The sequence below is a fragment of the Dipodomys spectabilis genome, unplaced genomic scaffold (assembly GCF_019054845.1).
Source record: "Dipodomys spectabilis isolate Male_0828 unplaced genomic scaffold, ASM1905484v1 ptg000015l, whole genome shotgun sequence".
In the NCBI taxonomy this organism is placed as follows: domain Eukaryota; kingdom Metazoa; phylum Chordata; class Mammalia; order Rodentia; family Heteromyidae; genus Dipodomys; species Dipodomys spectabilis.
The window spans coordinates 10,536,928-10,542,567 of NW_024870692.1; the positions used below are offsets into that span (position 1 = coordinate 10,536,928).

General features: G+C 40.3%; 1 pseudogene; it reads left to right on the top strand.

Moving 5' to 3' along the window:
• The first annotated feature begins 1,305 nt into the window (after positions 1–1,305).
• LOC122095831 lies at positions 1,306–1,989 on the top strand (annotated as a pseudogene).
• Positions 1,990–5,640: the final 3,651 nt, after the last annotated feature.

A 5,640-nucleotide genomic window follows, 5' to 3' on the forward strand; every position in this document is an offset into this window, starting at 1 on the left:
TTTGACAAGAAATGTACTCGTTATCTTTCTCATGTAACTGTAACTCCTCTGTACAGCATCTTTATGATAAAATGAATGAATGAATGAATGAATGAATAAAGTTTGTCAATGACAGCCTCAAAGCCACTAGGAGGAGACCCTACATAATCATCCGCACCACCCCCATGTGGTAAAAGTAGATGGGATCCTTGCTTCACCACATGCAGCTGAGATCTGCTGATTTTGAAATGGAAGGCACATGGCACTTCAGATTCCCTGACCCTTCCTCCTCTTGAGTATTTTTTGTTCTATGTTCTCTTCCACTAGTTGGTAATATTCCCACAAGCCAAGACCACAATGGGTATATGAGGCTAAAAAAAAAAAAGAGAGAGATAACTCAGTTACACTCGGGGTCTTAAGGGCCCAACCCAGCCCTCACTGAAGAATCAATGATTTGATTCTACATACATAAAACTAATGAAAAATGAAATAAGGATACTGAGTCTAACAGGCACCATCTTGGCAGCGTGACAAATAAAAGAGAATTGGCTTTAACTGGCACCATCTTGTCTTCATGGTGGAGAAAGAGAAGTCCTACCTTTAGGTGATGGGCATGCCTGAATTTCTAGAGGTAAGGCTGGGAACTGGTCAATAGATATTGGACCTACCAGTCCTGGGCTATGAACTCGAGAGACTCTGGAGTTCCCTGTGACCCTGATCCCTGACTGTGGCCCTATTTAGGCCCTGACCAGCTCAGGTGCCATTTTATCATGCCTCCTTTCTCCTGGCTCTCCTCAGGTCACCATGGTACCCATTTCAGCTCATCAGTGCAGTTGCTCTGATGCAAGTGGAGAGGGAAGACACAGTCCTAGCCCTAAGGTACTACTTATCTGATCCTACTTCATTGCCCTGCGTTCTGCGGCTGAGACACAAGCTTGAGTCTTATCAGGCTGACATGGCTGAGGGGTATCATGGCTGGAACTGAAGAAGTTTATCCCCTGCACCGCTGAACTGTCTCCACACCTCTGCCACTCTCTGAGGCTGAGCATATGAAATGTTGCCTGTCCCGGGAAGATGCTGCGGTCCACCAAGCCTCTGAGTCCAGTCACAAACAGCATCCAAAACTTGGCAGCAACAAGGGAATGCAAATTGTTGATAATGACATGAGCTATACAGCTATTTCTACTACCAAGACAGGCAAGGAGCAAGAGGATGAGGATGGAGCTTTGACTGTGGTGGCTGAGTTTGTGAATGAGCCTCCAGAGTAGGTAAAGAAGATGGAGACCTTTTGTTCCAGCATTAAATGGAAGCTTCTGGGAGGCCACAATGACAACCTACCATCACATGGACATTTCCAACATGACACCAGGGATCCATCTCCTCCTCAGAGAGTTGATGTTAACTGGCATTCAGCATGAGCAGCAAGATTTCCAGAAACGGGACCAGAGAACCATTATGTTGGAAGCTGAATTTCAGTTTGCTGAAACTGTACTTCGAGACAAGTGTGGTTATAAGAGGAACTTGAAACTAGAACATTTAGAGCAAAGGAGAGAAGCAGAAAAAGACTCAGAAGGAGATGAACAGCATGCCCAGTGGGGCAAAGGGCTTGCCCAGAGCCGCCAACAGCAACAAAATGTACCGGATTCAATAACGGAGATGCCAAAACCTCTGGCTGGCTATATTAATGATGAAGATCTGGATTGGAGGACAAGAAAGAGAGGGGGACCCCATGGCTGACTTCATCAAGAAGAATAAAGCCAAGGAGAATAAGAATAAAAAGGAAAGGCCTCCCTACAGTGGCCAGCACCTCCTCCCAACAGATTCAATATCTGGCTTGGACATGCCTGGGATGGGGTGGACAGATCCAATAGGTTTGAACAAAAGCTCATTTCCAGGATTGCCAGCAAGAAGGCAGTGGAGAAACTTGCCTACAAGTGGAGTGTTGAATGCATGCAATTTTCTGAATCTGTGTGGGTGTTGCAGGTTTTAGTCATGGCATGGGACAGCTAGACAACCAGCTCCAGCAACTGTCCATGCTCAAAATTTAGGCCCACACAGACCAGTAACTTGTGGAGTGCCAGTTTCACACATGAAAAATATTAGAGACCTGACCTTTTGGGTGAGTTAGCATTGTTTGTGGGTGGCTTTTAGAGGAATCAATGATTTTTATAGCAGTGTTTGTTCTTGGCTATGCTTTCTTTGTAAATAAACATTTATTTAATTTTTTAAAAACCAGATACCTTGGGATAAACTTAATCAAGGAGGCTACTATGAACTATAAAACACTACTGTCAGAAATTAACTAAGTAAATGATAAGGTAGACTATGTTCATGAATGAAAGCGTTAAGATGGCAACACGTCCCAAAGTGGTCTCCTCCCTCAATTCAATCTCTGTCAAAAGTTCTTCTGTAAAGAAATGAAAAAAGATAATTCTGGAATTCATATAAAAATGTAGGCCACTGCAAATAGACTAGATGATAGAAGCATTCAGACAGACACAGATGGAGAGATAGATGGACAGATACAGAAGTGTAAAGGAAAAGACTTTAAGCCTGTGACCGAACTACATACTAGTACTAGCATAAAAATATAGACATTGAGGAAGTGGTGCTGTAGCTCAAGTGGTAGAGTGCTCACTTTGAGCTGAAGAGCTGAGGGACAGCGCCCAGGCCCAGAGTTCAAGCCTCACGACTGACAAAAAAAAAAAAAAATATATATATATATATATAGACATTGAAAACTCAATGCCATTAAATGTCTAAGAATTAAAGTTATATGAAAGCACCCATCCCAGAAGACCATGTGGACACTGTCACATAGAGGAAAAAGGTTCACATGCCAGCTGAGGCTGACAAGGCCACCTCCCCCATGGGAGAGAGAGAAAAGGCACCCGTCCCTATTCAGGGGCATCCTTATAACATCATGGCTTAGAGTTAAGAGGCACAGTAGATACTCAGCTAGATCTGGGTGGAGAGTGGATTTGGGGACCTATCTCAGAGCCTCCAGGAGAGTTCTCTTTCCTTTGTGAAGGGCAGGGGAGAGCGCAGGTATGGGTGGAAGGTAGAAGGTATTTTGCTAATGCAGCTGGGAGCTAGAGATACTAAAAATATATCCATGACCAAGTGATGTAGAAAAGAGTATAATTCCTATTTATGGAGAAAGAATCATCTGTCAACATATGATTCAAAAACAAGTAGATATCTAAATGTAAAAACTAGAAATTGGAGGGCTTGGTAGGTGGCTCAGTGGTAGAGCACTTGCCTTGCATGCAGGAGGCCCTGGGTTCGATTCCTCAGCACCACATAAGCAAAAAGAAAAAAGCCGGAAGTGGTGCTATGGCTCAAGTGTTAGAGTGCTAGCCTTGAGCTGAAGAGCTGAGGGACAGCGCCCAGGCCGAGTTCAGGCCCCATGACCGGACCCCCCCCCCCAAAAAAAAATCAAAAAATAAAAAACTAGAAATTGGAAACTGGACCCCTTTTAGACAATGTACAATTACTGCCTCAAAATGGAACAATAAACGATTTTAGCACAAATGACAACTGCAAATTATAAAGGAAAGAAAAAGCCATTTAGAGGGGCTGTGGAATAGTTATGCTATAAAATTTAAGTGTGTATGTGTGTGTGTGTGTGTGTGTGTGTGTGTGTATATGCTGGTACTGGGGCTTGAACTCAGGGTCTGGGCTTTGTCTCTTAGCTATTTTGCTCAAGACTGGTGCTCTACCGCTTCATCTACAGCTCCACTTTCTTAGCTTTTTGATGATTAATTGGATATAAGAATCCCATAGACTTTACTGCCAGCTCTGTCTTTGAACCTCCACAATTCTCAGATCTCAGGCTCCTCAGTAGCTAGGATTACAGGTGTGACCCCCTGAGCCCACCTGTGTATTTAAAATAAATTCAGTGTATTATGAAAGACAATGAAAAGTTTGTGATTTTTGTTTTAGAAGCTGAACCAAATGATTAAAATTCTTCATATTTTATTTTTACTGATTATGAAATAAGCTGGAAGTAATCACTTGTTTTCACCTCTCTAATAACACCAAAATAATTTGTATACAAAAAGAAAAATAATATATATTTTGCTATACAAATTGAACAAATCATTTTGTGAACAGATCTCCCTTATAAATGCAAAATTATGTGTATATATAATACATAAGTATAAATTATATATAACTTTGTATACATATTACATCATTATATATATATATCTTCATACATATCTATGTCTTCCTAACCAATTGAAATTGAAATTATCACACTTAACTTTGATGCTACTTTATTTTGTATCTATTTTATTACATTATGGTGCAGTTATTTGCTACTTTAGCACATTGAAAAGTCTTAGTAATTAAAATATTTTGATTAAAATACTTAAGATTTTTGGTATTTTTTATGTAATTGGTTCTAATGAAACTCAATAACAGAAAAATAGTCCAACATGCAGACAATTTTAGTTATCCAAATATTTACTAATTGTCTACTCTAGCTTTGGTAGTGATGTTAATCAGGAGTTTGCATTCCAACAGAAGTAAGCAGAATATTACTAATTAAATGCAATGACTTACCATAGTGAAAGATGAAGGGATGGTAAAGATGATGTGCTCACTTTCACATGATATGGGAGTTTTGAGATGAAATTGAGTTAGTAACTGGGGACTGTAGAGCAGAAATACTACCTTCCTAAAGCAAGTTATACCTAGGCTGAGAGTTTAAATGTGATTATGTGTTCATACCCAAGGATTTTGTTCCTGCTTCAAAATGAGTAAATGAGGCTTACCAAGGTTATTAGGTAGTTGGAACATCAGAGTGGAGCAGAATCTGTGATTATTGGTAAACTCCATAAACCTTTGAATCTGGTTACCCAGCATTCAAACCAGGCATGATTCATGAATTTATTTGGAAGAAAATTTGCTTGTATGTAATGCCCACTTTTGCATGTATGATCATGTGTTTTATGTTTTTAAGTCGCTCTTAAAGTTACTTTCTTAATATGGTGAGATTTATTGTGTCATTTTTGTTGATTGATACTAAGAATAAAATAGATGCCTCATTACATAAGATGGAAAAATATATGGCAGGAGCTAGTGGTTCATTCTTCTAAACCTAGCTACTGAGAAGGTTGAGATCTGGGGATGGGAGAAACTCAAAGAAGGAAGGTCCATGAGAATCTTATGTCCAATCAACTACCAAAAATTTAGAAGTGGAGCTTCAAGATGTAAAGTTCCAGCCTTGAGTAAAATGCACACAGGCCCTGACTGCAAGCCCCAGGACTGACTTTCTTTCTCTCCCCCCCCCTCTCTCTGTCTCTGTCTCTGTCTCTGTCTCTGTCTCTCTCTCTCTCTCTCTCTCTCTCTCTCTCTCTCTCACACACACACACACACACACACACGGCAAATAAAGAAACGAATTATGCGAAGTATAATATCTTTGACACATATTAACTATGCAACCAAGAAAAATTAATATTCTAGTACATGCTCTATGTCTAAAGAAACAAAGTAACTTGTAGATGGTATAATTTAGTAGTTTTTATCTGACTTGAGATGGATGAAGTCCAGAGAGAGAAGGCCTTGGTCGTTGTTTAGGGAATTGTTCCCTGATTATGAGGTAGCAAGGAGAAAGAGGACAGAGGAGGATACAGGAAACCTTACCATGGA